This window comes from Schistocerca americana, chromosome 10, assembly GCF_021461395.2.
Source record: "Schistocerca americana isolate TAMUIC-IGC-003095 chromosome 10, iqSchAmer2.1, whole genome shotgun sequence".
NCBI lineage: Eukaryota > Metazoa > Arthropoda > Insecta > Orthoptera > Acrididae > Schistocerca > Schistocerca americana.
Window position 1 is genome coordinate 11,992,244 of NC_060128.1, and position 21,141 is coordinate 12,013,384.

The following is a 21,141-nucleotide window of genomic DNA, read 5'->3' on the forward strand; positions in this document are numbered from 1 at the left end:
CCAACTTTTGTTGCCGAGGCTTCACTTCAGGTTTACTGTATCCCTTGGCCTTCTTATTGACGATGAAACACAGAAATTGCATCCGAAATTAATACAAAATCACAATGCCGACTTAAGTACAAGAGGATTGACACTCTAACTTTCTATGATTTGAACCACTCCTGTGAGGCCAGTTTTAGATTCCAATGCTTCACTTCAGTTTTACTTTATCCCTTGGACTTCCTTATTGACGATGAAACACATTGAAATTGCATCAGAATTTAATACAAAAGGCACATTGCCGACTTAAGTACAAGAGGACTGACACTCAAAATTTCTATGATTTGAACCTCTCCTGTGAGTCTAGTTTTAGATTCCGATGCTTCACTTCAGGTTTACTGTATCCCTTGGACCTTCTTATTGACGATGAAACACAGAAATTGCATCCGAATTTAATACAAAAGGCACAATGCCGACTTAAGTACAAGAGGACTGACACTCTAAGTTTCTCTGATTTGAACCTCTCCTTTGAGTCCAGTTTTAGATTCCGATGCTTCACTTCAGGTTTACTGTATTCCTTGGAACTTCTTATTGACGATGAAACACAGAAATTGCATCCGAATTTAATACAATATGCACAATGCCGACTTAAGTACAAGAGGACCGACACTCTAACTTTCTATGATTTGAACCAGACCTGTGAGTCCAGTTTTGGATTCCGATGCTTCACTTCAGGTTTACTGTGTCGCTTGGAGCTTCTTATTGACGATGAAACACAGAAATTGCATCCGAAATTAAAACAAAAGGCACAATGCCGACTTAAGTAGAAGAATACTGACACTCTAACTTTCTATGATTTGGACCTCTCCTGTGAGTCCAGTTTTAGATTCCGATGCTTCACTTCAGATTTACTGTATCCCTTGGACCTTCTTATTGACGATGAAACACAGAAATTGCGTACGAATTTAATACAAATGGCACAATGCCGACTTAAGTACAAGAGGACTGACACTCTAACTTTCTATGATTTGAACCACTCCTTTGAGTCCAGTTTTAGATTCCGATGCTTCACTTCAGGTTTACTGTATCCCTTGGACCTTCTTATTGACGATGAAACATAGAAATTGCATCCGAATTTAATACAAAAGGCACAATGCCGGCTTAAGTACAAGAGGGCTGACACTCTAACTTTCTATGATTTGAACCTCTCCTGTGATTCAGTTTTAGATTCCGATGCTTCACTTCAGGTTTACTGTATCCCTTGGACCTCCTTATTGACGATGAAACACAGAAAGTGCATCCGAATTTAATACAAAAGGCACAATGCCGACTTAAGTACAAGAGGACTGACACTCTAACTTTCTATGATTTGGACCTCTCCTGTGAGTCCAGTTTTAGATTCCGATGCTTCACTTCAGATTTACTGTATCCCTTGGACCTTCTTATTGACGATGAAACACAGAAATTGCGTACGAATTTAATACAAAAGGCACAATGCCGACCTAAGTACAAGAGGACTGACACTCTAACTTTCTATGATTTGAACCTCTCCTGTGAGTCCAATTTTTGTTGCCGAGGCTTCACTTCAGGTTTACTGTATCCCTTGGCCTTCTTATTGACGATGAAGCACAGAAATTGCATCCGAAATTAATACAAAATCACAATGCCGACTTAAGTACAAGAGGATTGACACTCTAACTTTCTATGATTTGAACCACTCCTGTGAGGCCAGTTTTAGATTCCAATGCTTCACTTCAGTTTTACTTTATCCCTTGGACTTCCTTATTGACGATGAAACACATTGAAATTGCATCAGAATTTAATACAAAAGGCACATTGCCGACTTAAGTACAAGAGGACTGACACTCAAATTTTCTATGATTTGAACCTCTCCTGTGAGTCTAGTTTTAGATTCCGATGCTTCACTTCAGGTTTACTGTATCCCTTGGACCTTCTTATTGACGATGAAACACAGAAATTGCATCCGAATTTAATACAAAAGGCACAATGCCGACTTAAGTACAAGAGGACTGACACTCTAAGTTTCTCTGATTTGAACCTCTCCTTTGAGTCCAGTTTTAGATTCCGATGCTTCACTTCAGGTTTACTGTATTCCTTGGAACTTCTTATTGACGATGAAACACAGAAATTGCATCCGAATTTAATACAATATGCACAATGCCGACTTAAGTACAAGAGGACAGACACTCTAACTTTCTATGATTTGAACCAGACCTGTGAGTCCAGTTTTGGATTCCGATGCTTCACTTCAGGTTTACTGTGTCCCTTGGAGCTTCTTATTGACGATGAAACACAGAAATTGCATCCGAAATTAAAACAAAAGGCACAATGCCGACTTAAGTAGAAGAGGACTGACACTCTAACTTTCTATGATTTGGACCTCTCCTGTGAGTCCAGTTTTAGATTCCGATGCTTCACTTCAGATTTACTGTATCCCTTGGACCTTCTTATTGACGATGAAACACAGAAATTGCGTACGAATTTAATACAAATGGCACAATGCCGACTTAAGTACAAGAGGACTGACACTCTAACTTTCTATGATTTGGACCTCTCCTGTGAGTCCAGTTTTAGATTCCGATGCTACACTTCAGGTTTACTGTATGCCTTGGACCTTCTTATTGACGATGAAACACAAAAAATTGCATCCGAATTTAATACAAAAGGCACAATGCCGACTTAAGTACAAGAGGATTGACACTCTAACTTTCTATGATTTGAACCACTCCTGTGAGGCCAGTTTTAGATTCCAATGCTTCACTTCAGTTTTACTTTATCCCTTGGACTTCCTTATTGGCGATGAAACACATTGAAATTGCATCAGAATTTAATACAAAAGGCACAATGCCGACTTAAGTACAAGAGGACTGACACTCAAATATTCTATGATTTGAACCTCTCCTGTGAGTCCAGTTTTAGATTCCGATGCTTCACTTCAGGTTTACTGTATCCCTTGGACCTTCTTATTGACGATGAAACACAGATATTGCATCCGAATTTAATACAAAAGGCACAATGCCGACTTAAGTACAAGAGGACTGACACTCTAAGTTTCTATGATATGAACCTCTCCTGTGAGTACAGTTTTACATTCCGATGCTTCACTTCAGGTTTACTGCATCCCTTTGACCTTCTTATTGACGATGGAAGACAGAAATTGCATCCGAATTTAATACATGAGGCACAATGCCGACTTAAGTACAAGAGGACTGACACTCTAAATTTCTATGATTTCAACCTCTCCTGTGAGTCCAGTTTTAGATTCCGATGCTTCACTTCAGGTATACTGTACCCCTTGGACCTTCTTATTGACGATGAAGCACAGAAATTGCATCCGAATTTAATACAAAAGGAACAATGCCGACTTAAGTACAAGAGGACTGACACTCTAACTTTCTATGATATGAACCTCTCCTGTGAGTACAGTTTTACATTCCGATGCTTCACTTCAGGTTTACTGCATCCCTTTGACCTTCTTATTGACGATGAAAGACAGAAATTGCATCCGAATTTAATACATGAGGCACAATGCCGACTTAAGTACAAGAGGACTGACACTCTAAATTTCTATGATTTGAACCTCTCCTGTGAGTCCAGTTTTAGATTCCGATGCTTCACTTCAGGTTTACTGTATACCTTGGAACTTCTTATTGACGATGAAACACAGAAATTGCATCCGAATTTAATACAAAAGGCACAATGCCGACTTAAGTACAAGAGGACTGACACTCTAAGTTTCTCTGATTTGAACCTCTCCTTTGAGTCCAGTTTTAGATTCCGATGCTTCACTTCAGGTTTACTGTATTCCTTGGAACTTCTTATTGACGATGAAACACAGAAATTGCATCCGAATTTAATACAATATGCACAATGCCGACTTAAGTACAAGAGGACAGACACTCTAACTTTCTATGATTTGAACCAGACCTGTGAGTCCAGTTTTGGATTCCGATGCTTCACTTCAGGTTTACTGTGTCCCTTGGAGCTTCTTATTGACGATGAAACACAGAAATTGCATCCGAAATTAAAACAAAAGGCACAATGCCGACTTAAGTAGAAGAGGACTGACACTCTAACTTTCTATGATTTGGACCTCTCCTGTGAGTCCAGTTTTAGATTCCGATGCTTCACTTCAGATTTACTGTATCCCTTGGACCTTCTTATTGACGATGAAACACAGAAATTGCGTACGAATTTAATACAAATGGCACAATGCCGACTTAAGTACAAGAGGACTGACACTCTAACTTTCTATGATTTGGACCTCTCCTGTGAGTCCAGTTTTAGATTCCGATGCTACACTTCAGGTTTACTGTATGCCTTGGACCTTCTTATTGACGATGAAACACAAAAAATTGCATCCGAATTTAATACAAAAGGCACAATGCCGACTTAAGTACAAGAGGATTGACACTCTAACTTTCTATGATTTGAACCACTCCTGAGAGGCCAGTTTTAGATTCCAATGCTTCACTTCAGTTTTACTTTATCCCTTGGACTTCCTTATTGGCGATGAAACACATTGAAATTGCATCAGAATTTAATACAAAAGGCACAATGCCGACTTAAGTACAAGAGGACTGACACTCTAAATTTCTATGATTTCAACCTCTCCTGTGAGTCCAGTTTTAGATTCCGATGCTTCACTTCAGGTATACTGTACCCCTTGGACCTTCTTATTGACGATGAAGCACAGAAATTGCATCCGAATTTAATACAAAAGGAACAATGCCGACTTAAGTACAAGAGGACTGACACTCTAACTTTCTATGATATGAACCTCTCCTGTGAGTACAGTTTTACATTCCGATGCTTCACTTCAGGTTTACTGCATCCCTTTGACCTTCTTATTGACGATGAAAGACAGAAATTGCATCCGAATTTAATACATGAGGCACAATGCCGACTTAAGTACAAGAGGACTGACACTCTAAATTTCTATGATTTGAACCTCTCCTGTGAGTCCAGTTTTAGATTCCGATGCTTCACTTCAGGTTTACTGTATACCTTGGAACTTCTTATTGACGATGAAACACAGAAATTGCATCCGAATTTAATACAAAAGGCACAATGCCGACAGAAGTACAAGAGGACTGACACTCTAGCTTTCTATCATATGAACCTCACCTGTGAGTCCAGTTTTAGATTCCAATGCTTCACTTCAGGTTTACAGTATACCTTTGACCTTCTTATTGACGATGAAACACAGAAATTGCATCCGAATTTAATACAAAAGGCACAATGCCGGCTTAAGTACAAGAGGACTGACACACTAACTTCCTATGATTCGAACCTCTCCTGTGAATCCAGTTTTAGATTCCGATGCCTCACTTCAAGTTTACTGTATCCCTTGGACTTTCTTATTAGCGATGAAACACGGAAATGACATCCGAATTTAATACAAGAAGCACTATGCCGACTTAAGTACAAGAGGACTGACACTCTAACTTTCTATGATTTGAACCTCTCTTGTGAGTCCAGTTTTAGATTCCGATGCTTCACTTCAGGTTTACTGTATCCACTGGACCTACTTATTGACGATGAAGCACAGAAATTACATCCGATTTTAATAAAAAAGGCACAATGCCGACTTGAGGACAAGATGACAGACACTCTAACTTTCTATGATTTGAACCTCTCCTGTGAGTCCAGTTTTAGATGTCGAGGCTTCACTTCAGGTTTACTGTATCCCTTGGACCTTATTATTGACGATGAAACACAGAAATTGCATCCGAATTTAATACAAAAGGCACAATGCCGACTTAAGTACAAGAGTACTGACACTCTAACTTTCTATGATTTGAACATCTCCTGTGAGTCCAGTTTTAGATGCCGAGGCTTCACTTCAGGTTTACTGTATCCCTTGGACCTTTTTATTGACGCTGAAACACAGAAATTGCATCCGATTTTAATACAAAAGGCACAATGCCGACTTAAGTACAAGAAGACTGACACTCTAACTTTCTATGATTTGAACCTCTCCTGTGAGTCCAGTTTTTGTTGCCGAGGCTTCACTTCAGGTTTACTGTATCCCTTAGACCTTCTTATTGACGACGAAACACCGAAATTGCATCCAAAATTAATACAAAAGGCACAATGCCGAATTAAGTACAAGAGGATTGACACTCTAAGTTTCTATGATTTGAACCTCTCCTGTGAGTCAGGTTTTAGTTTCCGATGCTTCACTTCAGGTTTACTGAATCCCTTGGACCTTCTTATTGACAATGAAACACAGAAATTGCATACGAATTTAAAACAAAAGGCACAGTGCTGACTTAAGTACAAGAGGATTGACACTCTAATTTTCTATGATTTGAACCTCTCCTGTGAGTCCAGTTTTAGATGCCGAGGCTTCACTTCAGGTTTACTGTATCCCTTGGAACTTCTTATTGACGATGAAACACAGAAATTGCATCCGAATTTAATACATAAGGCACAATGCCGACTTAAGTACTAGAGGACTGACACTCTAACTATCTATGATTTGAACCTCTCCTGTGAGTCCAGTTTTTGTTGCCGAGCCTTCACTTCAGGTTTACTGTATCCCTTGGACCTTCTTATTGACGACGAAACACAGAAACTGCATCCGAAATTAATACAAAAGGCACAATACCGACTTAAGTACAAGAGGACTGACACTCTAAGTTTCTATGATTTGAACCTCTCCTGTGAGTCAGGTTTTAGTTTCCGATGCTTCACTTCAGGTTTACTGAATTGCTTGGACCTTCTTATTGACAATGAAACACAGTAATTGCATACGAATTTAAAACAAAAGGCACAGTGCTGACTTAAGTACAAGAGGACTGACACTCTAACTTTCTATGATTTGAACCACTCCTTTGAGTCCAGTTTTAGATTCCGATGCTTCACTTCAGGTTTACTGTATCCCTTGGACCTTCTTATTGACGATGAAACATAGAAATTGCATCCGAATTTAATACAAAAAGCACAATGTCGGCTTAAGTACAAGAGGGCTGACACTCTAACTTTCTATGATTTGAACCTCTCCTGTGATTCAGTTTTAGATTCCGATGCTTCACTTCAGGTTTACTGTATCCCTTGGACCTCCTTATTGACGATGAAACACAGAAATTGCATCCGAATTTAATACAAAAGGCACAATGCCGACTTAAGTACAAGAGGACTGACACTCTAACTTTCTATGATTTGGACCTCTCCTGTGAGTCCAGTTTTAGATTCCGATGCTTCACTTCAGATTTACTGTATCCCTTGGACCTTCTTATTGACGATGAAACACAGAAATTGCGTACGAAATTTAATACAAAAGGCACAATGCCGACCTAAGTACAAGAGGACTGACACTCTAACTTTCTATGATTTGAACCTCTCCTGTGAGTCCAACTTTAGTTGCCGAGGCTTCACTTCAGGTTTACTGTATCCCTTGGCCTTCTTATTGACGATGAAACACATTGAAATTCCATCAGAATTTAATGCAAAAGGCACATTGCCGACTTAAGTACAAGAGGACTGACACTCAAATTTTCTATGATTTGAACCTCTCCTGTGAGTCTAGTTTTAGATTCCGATGCTTCACTTCAGGTTTACTGTATCCCTTGGACCTTCTTATTGACGATGAAACACAGAAATTGCATCCGAATTTAATACAAAAGGCACAATGCCGACTTAAGTACAAGAGGACTGACACTCTAAGTTTCTCTGATTTGAACCTCTCCTTTGAGTCCAGTTTTAGATTCCGATGCTTCACTTCAGGTTTACTGTATTCCTTGGAACTTCTTATTGACGATGAAACACAGAAATTGCATCCGAATTTAATACAATATGCACAATGCCGACTTAAGTACAAGAGGACCGACACTCTAACTTTCTATGATTTGAACCAGACCTGTGAGTCCAGTTTTGGATTCCGATGCTTCACTTCAGGTTTACTGTGTCCCTTGGAGCTTCTTATTGACGATGAAACACAGAAATTGCATCCGAAATTAAAACAAAAGGCACAATGCCGACTTAAGTAGAAGAATACTGACACCCTAACTTTCTATGATTTGGACCTCTCCTGTGAGTCCAGTTTTAGATTCCGATGCTTCACTTCAGATTTACTGTATCCCTTGGACCTTCTTATTGACGATGAAACACAGAAATTGCGTACGAATTTAATACAAATGGCACAATGCCGACTTAAGTACAAGAGGACTGACACTCTAACTTTCTATGATTTGGACCTCTCCTGTGAGTCCAGTTTTAGATTCCGATGCTACACTTCAGGTTTACTGTATGCCTTGGACCTTCTTATTGACGATGAAACACAAAAAATTGCATCCGAATTTAATACAAAAGGCACAATGCCGACTTAAGTACAAGAGGATTGACACTCTAACTTTCTATGATTTGAACCACTCCTGTGAGGCCAGTTTTAGATTCCAATGCTTCACTTCAGTTTTACTTTATCCCTTGGACTTCCTTATTGGCGATGAAACACATTGAAATTGCATCAGAATTTAATACAAAAGGCACAATGCCGACTTAAGTACAAGAGGACTGACACTCAAATATTCTATGATTTGAACCTCTCCTGTGAGTCCAGTTTTAGATTCCGATGCTTCACTTCAGGTTTACTGTATCCCTTGGACCTTCTTATTGACGATGAAACACAGATATTGCATCCGAATTTAATACAAAAGGCACAATGCCGACTTAAGTACAAGAGGACTGACACTCTAAGTTTCTCTGATTTGAACCTCTCCTTTGAGTCCAGTTTTAGATTCCGATGCTTCACTTCAGGTTTACTGTATTCCTTGGAACTTCTTATTGACGATGAAACACAGAAATTGCATCCGAATTTAATACAATATGCACAATGCCGACTTAAGTACAAGAGGACCGACACTCTAACTTTCTATGATTTGAACCAGACCTGTGAGTAAAGTTTTGGATTCCGATGCTTCACTTCAGGATTACTGTGTCCCTTGGAGCTTCTTATTGTCGATGAAACACAGAAATTGCATCCGAAATTAAAACAAAAGGCACAATGCCGACTTAAGTACAAGAGGACTGACACTCTAAGTTTCTCTGATTTGAACCTCTCCTTTGAGTCCAGTTTTAGATTCCGATGCTTCACTTCAGGTTTACTGTATTCCTTGGAACTTCTTATTGACGATGAAACACAGAAATTGCATCCGAATTTAATACAATATGCACAATGCCGACTTAAGTACAAGAGGACCGACACTCTAACTTTCTATGATTTGAACCAGACCTGTGAGTCCAGTTTTGGATTCCGATGCTTCACTTCAGGTTTACTGTGTCCCTTGGAGCTTCTTATTGACGATGAAACACAGAAATTGCATCCGAAATTAAAACAAAAGGCACAATGCCGACTTAAGTAGAAGAATACTGACACCCTAACTTTCTATGATTTGGACCTCTCCTGTGAGTCCAGTTTTAGATTCCGATGCTTCACTTCAGATTTACTGTATCCCTTGGACCTTCTTATTGACGATGAAACACAGAAATTGCGTACGAATTTAATACAAATGGCACAATGCCGACTTAAGTACAAGAGGACTGACACTCTAACTTTCTATGATTTGGACCTCTCCTGTGAGTCCAGTTTTAGATTCCGATGCTACACTTCAGGTTTACTGTATGCCTTGGACCTTCTTATTGACGATGAAACACAAAAAATTGCATCCGAATTTAATACAAAAGGCACAATGCCGACTTAAGTACAAGAGGATTGACACTCTAACTTTCTATGATTTGAACCACTCCTGTGAGGCCAGTTTTAGATTCCAATGCTTCACTTCAGTTTTACTTTATCCCTTGGACTTCCTTATTGGCGATGAAACACATTGAAATTGCATCAGAATTTAATACAAAAGGCACAATGCCGACTTAAGTACAAGAGGACTGACACTCAAATATTCTATGATTTGAACCTCTCCTGTGAGTCCAGTTTTAGATTCCGATGCTTCACTTCAGGTTTACTGTATCCCTTGGACCTTCTTATTGACGATGAAACACAGATATTGCATCCGAATTTAATACAAAAGGCACAATGCCGACTTAAGTACAAGAGGACTGACACTCTAAGTTTCTCTGATTTGAACCTCTCCTTTGAGTCCAGTTTTAGATTCCGATGCTTCACTTCAGGTTTACTGTATCCCTTGGAACTTCTTATTGACGATGAAACACAGAAATTGCATCCGAATTTAATACAATATGCACAATGCCGACTTAAGTACAAGAGGACCGACACTCTAACTTTCTATGATTTGAACCAGACCTGTGAGTAAAGTTTTGGATTCCGATGCTTCACTTCAGGATTACTGTGTCCCTTGGAGCTTCTTATTGTCGATGAAACACAGAAATTGCATCCGAAATTAAAACAAAAGGCACAATGCCGACTTAAGTAGAAGTGGACAGACACTCTAATTTTCTATGATTTGAACCACTCCTGTGATGCCAGTTTTTGATTCCGATGCTTCACTTCAGGTTTACTGTATCCCTTGGACCTTCTTATTGACGATGAAACACAGAAATTGCATCCGAAGTTAATACAAAAGGCACAATGCCGAATTAAGTGCAAGAGGACTGGCACTCTAACTTTCTATGATTTAAACCTCTCCTGTGAGTCCAGTTTTAGATTCCGATACTTCACTTCAGGTTTACTGTATCCCTTGGACCTTCTTATTGACGATGAAACACAAAAAATTGCATCCGAATTTAATACAAAAGGCACAATGCCGGCTTAAGTACAAGAAGACTGACACACAAACTTTCTATGATTCGAACCTCTCCTGTTAATCCAGTTTTAGATTCCGATGCCTCACTTCAAGTTTACTGTATCCCTTGGACCATCTTATTGACGATGAAACACAGAAATTGCATCCGAATTTAATACATAAGGCAAAATGCCGACCTAAGTACAAGAGGACTGACACTCTAACTTTCTATGATTTGAACCTCTCCTGTGAGTCCAGTTTTTGTTGCCGAGGCTTCACTTCAGGTTTACTGTATCCCTTGGACCATCTTATTGACGACGAAACACAGAAACTGCATCCGAAATTAATACAAAAAGCACAATGCCGACTTAAGTACAAGAATACTGACACTCTAAGTTTCTATGATTTCAACCACTCCTTTGAGTCCAGTTTTAGATTCCGATGCTTCACTTCAGGTATACTGTATCCCTTGGACCTTCTTATTGACGATGAAACATAGAAATTGCATCCGAATTTAATACAAAAGGCACAATGCCGACTTAAGTACAAGTGGACTGACACTCTAACTTTCTATTATTTGAACCTCTCCTGTGAGTCCAGTTTTAGATTCCGATGCTTCACTTCCGGTTTACTGTATCCCTTGGACCTTCTTATTGACGATGAAACACAGAAATTGCATCCGAATTTAATACAAAATGCACATTGCCGACTTAAGTACAAGAGGACCGACACTCTAACTTTCTATGATTTGAACCTCACCTGTGAGTCCAGTTTTAGATTCCGATGCTTCACTTCAGGTTTACTGTATCCCTTGGACCTTCTTATTGACAATGTAGCACAGAAATTGCATCCGAATTTAATACAAAAGGCGCAATGCCGACTTAAGTACAAGAGGACTGACATTCTATCTTTCTATGATTTGAACCTCTCCTGTGAGTCCAGTTTTAGATTCCGATGCTTCACTTCAGATTTACTGTATCCCTTGGACCTTCTTATTGACGATGAAACACAGAAATTGCGTCCGAATTTAATACAAAAGGCATAATGCTGACTTAAGTACAAGAGGACTGACACTCTAACTTTCTATGATTTGAACCTCTCCTGTGAGTCCAGTTTTTGTTGCCGAGGCTTCACTTCAGGTTTGCTGTATCCCTTGGACCTTCTTATTGACGATGAAACACCGAAATTGCATCCGAAATTAATACAGAATCAAATTGCCGACTTAAGTACAAGAGGATTGACACTCTAACTTTCTATGATTTGAAGCACTCCTGTGGGGCCAGTTTTAGATTCCAATGCTTTACTTCAGTTTTACTGTATCCCTTGGACTTCCTTATTGACGATGAAACACATTGAAATTGCATCCGAATTCAATACAAAAGGCACAAAGCCGACATAAGTTCAAGAGGACTGACACTCTAAGTTTCTCTGATTTCAACCTCTCCTGTGAGTCCAGTTTTAGATTCCGATGCTTCACTTCAGGTTTACTGTATCCCTTGGACCTTCTTATTGACGATGAAGCACAGAAATTGCATCTGATTTTAATACAAAAGGCACAATGCCGACTTAAGTACAAGAGGACTGACACTCTAAGTTTCTCTGATTTGAACCTCTCCTTTGAGTCCAGTTTTAGATTCCGATGCTTCACTTCAGGTTTACTGTATTCCTTGGAACTTCTTATTGACGATGAAACACAGAAATTGCATCCGAATTTAATACAGAATGCACAATGCCGACTTAAGTACAAGAGGACCGACACTCTAACTTTCTATGATTTGAACCAGACCTGTGAGGCCAGTTTTAGATTCCAATGCTTCACTTCAGTTTTACTTTATCCCTTGGACTTCCTTATTGGCGATGAAACACATTGAAATTGCATCAGAATTTAATACAAAAGGCACAATGCCGACTTAAGTACAAGAGGACTGACACTCAAATATTCTATGATTTGAACCTCTCCTGTGAGTCCAGTTTTAGATTCCGATGCTTCACTTCAGGTTTACTGTATCCCTTGGACCTTCTTATTGACGATGAAACACAGATATTGCATCCGAATTTAATACAAAAGGCACAATGCCGACTTAAGTACAAGAGGACTGACACTCTAAGTTTCTCTGATTTGAACCTCTCCTTTGAGTCCAGTTTTAGATTCCGATGCTTCACTTCAGGTTTACTGTATTCCTTGGAACTTCTTATTGACGATGAAACACAGAAATTGCATCCGAATTTAATACAATATGCACAATGCCGACTTAAGTACAAGAGGACCGACACTCTAACTTTCTATGATTTGAACCAGACCTGTGAGTAAAGTTTTGGATTCCGATGCTTCACTTCAGGATTACTGTGTCCCTTGGAGCTTCTTATTGTCGATGAAACACAGAAATTGCATCCGAAATTAAAACAAAAGGCACAATGCCGACTTAAGTAGAAGTGGACAGACACTCTAATTTTCTATGATTTGAACCACTCCTGTGATGCCAGTTTTTGATTCCGATGCTTCACTTCAGGTTTACTGTATCCCTTGGACCTTCTTATTGACGATGAAACACAGAAATTGCATCCGAAGTTAATACAAAAGGCACAATGCCGAATTAAGTGCAAGAGGACTGGCACTCTAACTTTCTATGATTTAAACCTCTCCTGTGAGTCCAGTTTTAGATTCCGATACTTCACTTCAGGTTTACTGTATCCCTTGGACCTTCTTATTGACGATGAAACACAAAAAATTGCATCCGAATTTAATACAAAAGGCACAATGCCGGCTTAAGTACAAGAAGACTGACACACAAACTTTCTATGATTCGAACCTCTCCTGTTAATCCAGTTTTAGATTCCGATGCCTCACTTCAAGTTTACTGTATCCCTTGGACCATCTTATTGACGATGAAACACAGAAATTGCATCCGAATTTAATACATAAGGCAAAATGCCGACCTAAGTACAAGAGGACTGACACTCTAACTTTCTATGATTTGAACCTCTCCTGTGAGTCCAGTTTTTGTTGCCGAGGCTTCACTTCAGGTTTACTGTATCCCTTGGACCATCTTATTGACGACGAAACACAGAAACTGCATCCGAAATTAATACAAAAAGCACAATGCCGACTTAAGTACAAGAATACTGACACTCTAAGTTTCTATGATTTCAACCACTCCTTTGAGTCCAGTTTTAGATTCCGATGCTTCACTTCAGGTATACTGTATCCCTTGGACCTTCTTATTGACGATGAAACATAGAAATTGCATCCGAATTTAATACAAAAGGCACAATGCCGACTTAAGTACAAGTGGACTGACACTCTAACTTTCTATTATTTGAACCTCTCCTGTGAGTCCAGTTTTAGATTCCGATGCTTCACTTCCGGTTTACTGTATCCCTTGGACCTTCTTATTGACGATGAAACACAGAAATTGCATCCGAATTTAATACAAAATGCACATTGCCGACTTAAGTACAAGAGGACCGACACTCTAACTTTCTATGATTTGAACCTCACCTGTGAGTCCAGTTTTAGATTCCGATGCTTCACTTCAGGTTTACTGTATCCCTTGGACCTTCTTATTGACAATGTAGCACAGAAATTGCATCCGAATTTAATACAAAAGGCGCAATGCCGACTTAAGTACAAGAGGACTGACATTCTATCTTTCTATGATTTGAACCTCTCCTGTGAGTCCAGTTTTAGATTCCGATGCTTCACTTCAGATTTACTGTATCCCTTGGACCTTCTTATTGACGATGAAACACAGAAATTGCGTCCGAATTTAATACAAAAGGCATAATGCTGACTTAAGTACAAGAGGACTGACACTCTAACTTTCTATGATTTGAACCTCTCCTGTGAGTCCAGTTTTTGTTGCCGAGGCTTCACTTCAGGTTTGCTGTATCCCTTGGACCTTCTTATTGACGATGAAACACCGAAATTGCATCCGAAATTAATACAGAATCAAATTGCCGACTTAAGTACAAGAGGATTGACACTCTAACTTTCTATGATTTGAAGCACTCCTGTGGGGCCAGTTTTAGATTCCAATGCTTTACTTCAGTTTTACTGTATCCCTTGGACTTCCTTATTGACGATGAAACACATTGAAATTGCATCCGAATTCAATACAAAAGGCACAAAGCCGACATAAGTTCAAGAGGACTGACACTCTAAGTTTCTCTGATTTCAACCTCTCCTGTGAGTCCAGTTTTAGATTCCGATGCTTCACTTCAGGTTTACTGTATCCCTTGGACCTTCTTATTGACGATGAAGCACAGAAATTGCATCTGATTTTAATACAAAAGGCACAATGCCGACTTAAGTACAAGAGGACTGACACTCTAAGTTTCTCTGATTTGAACCTCTCCTTTGAGTCCAGTTTTAGATTCCGATGCTTCACTTCAGGTTTACTGTATTCCTTGGAACTTCTTATTGACGATGAAACACAGAAATTGCATCCGAATTTAATACAGAATGCACAATGCCGACTTAAGTACAAGAGGACCGACACTCTAACTTTCTATGATTTGAACCAGACCTGTGAGTCCAGTTTTGGATTCCGATGCTTCACTTCAGGATTACTGTGTCCCTTGGAGCTTCTTATTGTCGATGAAACACAGAAATTGCATCCGAAATTAAAACAAAAGGCACAATGCCAACTTAAGTAGAAGTGGACAGACACTCTAATTTTCTATGATTTGAACCACTCCTGTGATGCCAGTTTTTGATTCCGATGCTTCACTTCAGGTTTACTGTATCCCTTGGACCTTCTTATTGACGATGAAACACAGAAATTGCATCCGAAGTTAATACAAAAGGCACAATGCCGAATTAAGTGCAAGAGGACTGGCACTCTAACTTTCTATGATTTAAACCTCTCCTGTGAGTCCAGTTTTAGATTCCGATGCTTCACTTCAGGTTTACTGTATCCCTTGGACCTTCTTATTGACGATGAAACACAAAAAATTGCATCCGAATTTAATACAAAAGGCACAATGCCGGCTTAAGTACAAGAAGACTGACACACAAACTTTCTATGATTCGAACCTCTCCTGTTAATCCAGTTTTAGATTCCGATGCCTCACTTCAAGTTTACTGTATCCCTTGGACCATCTTATTGACGATGAAACACAGAAATTGCATCCGAATTTAATACATAAGGCAAAATGCCGACCTAAGTACAAGAGGACTGACACTCTAACTTTCTATGATTTGAACCTCTCCTGTGAGTCCAGTTTTTGTTGCCGAGGCTTCACTTCAGGTTTACTGTATCCCTTGGACCATCTTATTGACGACGAAACACAGAAACTGCATCCGAAATTAATACAAAAAGCACAATGCCGACTTAAGTACAAGAGGACTGACACTCTAAGTTTCTATGATTTGAACCACTCCTTTGAGTCCAGTTTTAGATTCCGATGCTTCACTTCAGGTATACTGTATCCCTTGGACCTTCTTATTGACGATGAAACATAGAAATTGCATCCGAATTTAATACAAAAGGCACAATGCCGACTTAAGTACAAGTGGACTGACACTCTAACTTTCTATTATTTGAACCTCTCCTGTGAGTCCAGTTTTAGATTCCGATGCTTCACTTCCGGTTTACTGTATCCCTTGGACCTTCTTATTGACGATGAAACACAGAAATTGCATCCGAATTTAATACAAAATGCACATTGCCGACTTAAGTACAAGAGGACCGACACTCTAACTTTCTATGATTTGAACCTCACCTGTGAGTCCAGTTTTAGATTCCGATGCTTCAGTTCAGGTTTACTGTATCCCTTGGACCTTCTTATTGACAATGTAGCACAGAAATTGCATCCGAATTTAATACAAAAGGCGCAATGCCGACTTAAGTACAAGAGGACTGACATTCTATCTTTCTATGATTTGAACCTCTCCTGTGAGTCCAGTTTTAGATTCCGATGCTTCACTTCAGATTTACTGTATCCCTTGGACCTTCTTATTGACGATGAAACACAGAAATTGCGTCCGAATTTAATACAAAAGGCATAATGCTGACTTAAGTACAAGAGGACTGACACTCTAACTTTCTATGATTTGAACCTCTCCTGTGAGTCCAGTTTTTGTTGCCGAGGCTTCACTTCAGGTTTGCTGTATCCCTTGGACCTTCTTATTGACGATGAAACACCGAAATTGCATCCGAAATTAATACAGAATCAAATTGTTGACTTAAGTACAAGAGGATTGACACTCTAACTTTCTATGATTTGAAGCACTCCTGTGGGGCCAGTTTTAGATTCCAATGCTTTACTTAAGTTTTACTGTATCCCTTGGACTTCCTTATTGACGATGAAACACATTGAAATTGCATCCGAATTCAATACAAAAGGCAAAAAGCCGGCATAAGTTCAAGAGGACTGACACTCTAAGTTTCTCTGATTTCAACCTCTCCTGTGAGTCCAGTTTTAGATTCCGATGCTTCACTTCAGGTTTACTGTATCCCTTGGACCTTCTTATTGACGATGAAGCACAGAAATTGCATCTGATTTTAATACAAAAGGCACAATGCCGACTTAAGTACAAGAGGATTGACACTCTAATTTTCTATGATTTGAACCTCTCCTGTGAGTCCAGTTTTAGATGCCGAGGCTTCACTTCAGGTTTACTGTATCCCTTGGACCTTCTTATTGACGATGAAACACAGAAATTGCATCCGAATTTAATACAAAAGGCACAATGCCGACTTAAGTACAAGAGGACTGACACTCTAAGTTTCTATGATTTGAACCTCTCCTGTGACTCAGGTTTTAGTTTCCGATGCTTCACTTCAGGTTTACTGAATCCCTTGGACCTTCTTATTGACAATGAAACACAGAAATTGCATCCGAATTTAATACAAAAGGCACAATGCCGACTTAAGTACAAGAGGACCGACACTCTAACTTTCTATGATTTGAACCTCACCTGTGAATCCAGTTTTGGATTCCGATGCTTCACTTCAGGTTTACTGTGTCCCTTGGAGCTTCTTATTGACGATGAAACACAGAAATTGCATCCGAAATTAATAATAAAGGCACAAAGCCGACTTACGTAGAAGAGGACAGACACTCTAACTTTCTATGATTTGAACCACTCCTGTGAGGCCAGTTTTAGATTCCAATGCTTCACTTCAGGTTTACTGTATCCCTTGGACCTTCTTATTGACGATGAAACACAGAAATTGCATCCGAAGTTAATACAAAGGGCACAATGCCGAATTAAGTACAAGAGGACTGACACACTAACTTTCTATGATTTGAATCTCTCCTGTGAGTCCGGTTTTAGATTCCGATGCTTCACTTCAGGTTTACTGTATTCCTTGGACCTTCTTATTGACGATGAAACACAAAAAATTGCATCCGAATTTAATACAAAAGGCACAATGCCGGCTTAAGTACAAGAGGACTGACACTCTAACTTTCTATGATTCTAACCTCTCCTGTTAATCCAGTTTTAGATTCCGATGCCTCACTTCAAGTTTACTGTGTCCCTTGGACCATCTTATTGACGATGAAACACAGAAATTGCATCCGAATTTAATACAAAAGGCACAATGCCGACTTAAGTACAAGAGGACTGACACTCTAACTTTCTATGATTTGAACCTCTCCTGTGAGTCCAGTTTTAGATTCCGATGCTTCACTTCAGGTTTACTGTATCCCTTGGACCCTCTTTTTGACGATGAAACACAGAAATTGCATCCGAATTTAATACAATAGGCACAATGCCAACTTAAGTACAAGAGGACTGACACTCTAACTGTCTATGATTTGAACCTCACCTGTGAGTCCAGTTTTAGATTCCGATGCTTCACTTCAGGTTTACTGTATACCTAGGACCTTCTTATTGACGATGAAACACAGAAATTGCATAAGAATTTAATACAAAAGTTACAATGCCGACTTAAGTACAAGAGTACTGACACTCTTACTATCTATGATTTGAACCTCACCCTTGAGTCCAGTTTTAGATTCCGATGCTTCACTTCAGGTTTACTGTATACCTTGGACCTTCTTATTGACGATGAAACACAGAAATTGCATCCGAATTTATTACAAAAGGCACAATGCGGACTTAAGTACAAGAGGACTGACACTCTAACTTTCTATGACTTGAACCTCTCCTGTGACACCAGTTTTCGATTCCGATGCTTCACTTCAGGTTTACTGTATCCCTTGGACCTTCTTATTGACGATGAGACACAGAAATTGCATCCGAATTTAATACAATAGGCACAATGCCGACTTAAGTACAAGAGGACTGACACTCTAACTTTCTATGATTTGAACCTCACCTGTGAGTCCAGTTTTAGATTCCGATGCTTTACGTCAGGTTTACTGTATCCCTTGGACCTTCTTATTGACGATGAAACACAGAAATTGCATCCGAATTTAATACAAAAGGCACAATGCCGACTGAAGTACAAGAGGACTGACACTCTAACTTTCTATCATTTGAACCTCACCTGTGAGTCCAGTTTTAGTTTCCGTTGCTTCACTTCAGGTTTACTGTATACCTTTGACCTTCTTATTGACGATGAAACAGAGAAATTGCATACGAATTTAACACAAAAGGCACAATGTCGACTTAAGTACAAGAGGACTGACACTCTAACTTTCTATGATATGAACCTCTCCTGTGACTCCAGTTTTAGATTCCGATGCTTCTCTTCAGGTTTACTGTATCCCTTGGACCTTCTTATTGACGATGAAACACAGAAATTGCATCCGAACTTAATACAAAAGGCACAATGCCGAATTATGTACAAGAGGACTGACACTCTAACTTTCTATGATTTGAACCTCTCCTGTGAGTCCAGTTTTGGATTCCGATGCTTCACTTCAGGTTTACTGTATCCCTTGGACCTTCTTATTGACGATGAAACACAGAAATTGCATCCGAATTTAATACAAAAGGCACAATGCCGGCTTAAGTACAAGAGGACTGACACTCTAACTTCCTGTGATTCGAACCCCTCCTGTGAATCCAGTTTTAGATTCCGATGCCTCACTTCAAGTTTACTGTATCCCTTGGACCTTCTTATTGACGATGAAACACAGAAATTGCATCCGAATTTAATACAAAAGGCACACTGCCGACTAAAGTACAAGAGGACTGACACTCTAATTTTCTATGATTTGAACCTCACCTGTGAGTCCAGTTTTAGATTCCGATGCTTCACTTCAGGTTTACTGTACCCCTTGGATCTTTTTATTGACGATGAAAAACAGAAATTGCATCTGAATTTAATACAAAAGGCACAATGCCGACTCAAGTACAAGAGGACTGACACTCTAAATTTCTATGATTTGAACCTCACCTGTGAGTCCAGTTTTAGATTCCGATGCTTCACTTCAGGTATACTGTACCACTTGGACCTTCTTATTGACGATGAAGCACAGAAATTGCATCCGAATTTAATACAAAAGGAACAATGCCGACTTAAGTACAAGAGGACTGACACTCTAACTTTCTATGATATGAACCTCTCCTGTGAGTACAGTTTTACATTCCGATGCTTCACTTCAGGTTTACTGCATCCCTTGGACCTTCTTATTGACGATGAAAGACAGAAATTGCATCCGAATTTAATACATGAGGCACAATGCCGACTTAAGTACAAGAGGACTGACACTCTAAGTTTCTATGATTTGAACCTCTCCTGTGAGTCCAGTTTTAGATTCCGATGCTTCACTTTAGGTTTACTGTATACCTTGGAACTTCTTATTGACGATGAAACACAGAAATTGCATCCGAATTTAATACAAAAGGCACAATGCCGACAGAAGTACAAGAGGACTGACACTCTAGCTTTCTATCATTTGAACCTCACCTGAGAGTCCAGTTTTAGATTACGATGCTTCACTTCAGGTTTACAGTATACCTTTGACCTTCTTATTGACGATGAAACACAGAAATTGCATCCGATATTAATACAAAAGGCACAATGCCGGCTTAAGTACAAGAGGACTGACAAACTAACTTCCTATGATTCGAACCTCTCCTGTGAATCCAGTTTTAGATTCCGATGCCTCACTTCAAGTTTACTGTATCCCTTGGACCTTCTTATTGACGATGAAACACGGAAATTACATCCGAATTTAATACAAGAAGCACTATGCCGACTTAAGTACAAGAGGACTGACACTCTAACATTCTATGATTTGAACCTCTCCTGTGAGTCCAGTTTTAGATTCCGATGCTTCACTTCAGGTTTACTGTATACCTTGGACCTTCTTATTGACGATGAAACACAGAAATTGCATCCGAATTTGATACAAAATGCTCAATGCCGACTTAAGTACAAGAGGACTGACACTCTAATTTTCTATGATTTGAACCTCTCTTGTGAGTCCAGTTTTAGATTCCGATGCTTCACTTCAGGTTTACTGTATCCCTTGGACCTACTTATTGACGATGAAGCACAGAAATTACATCCGA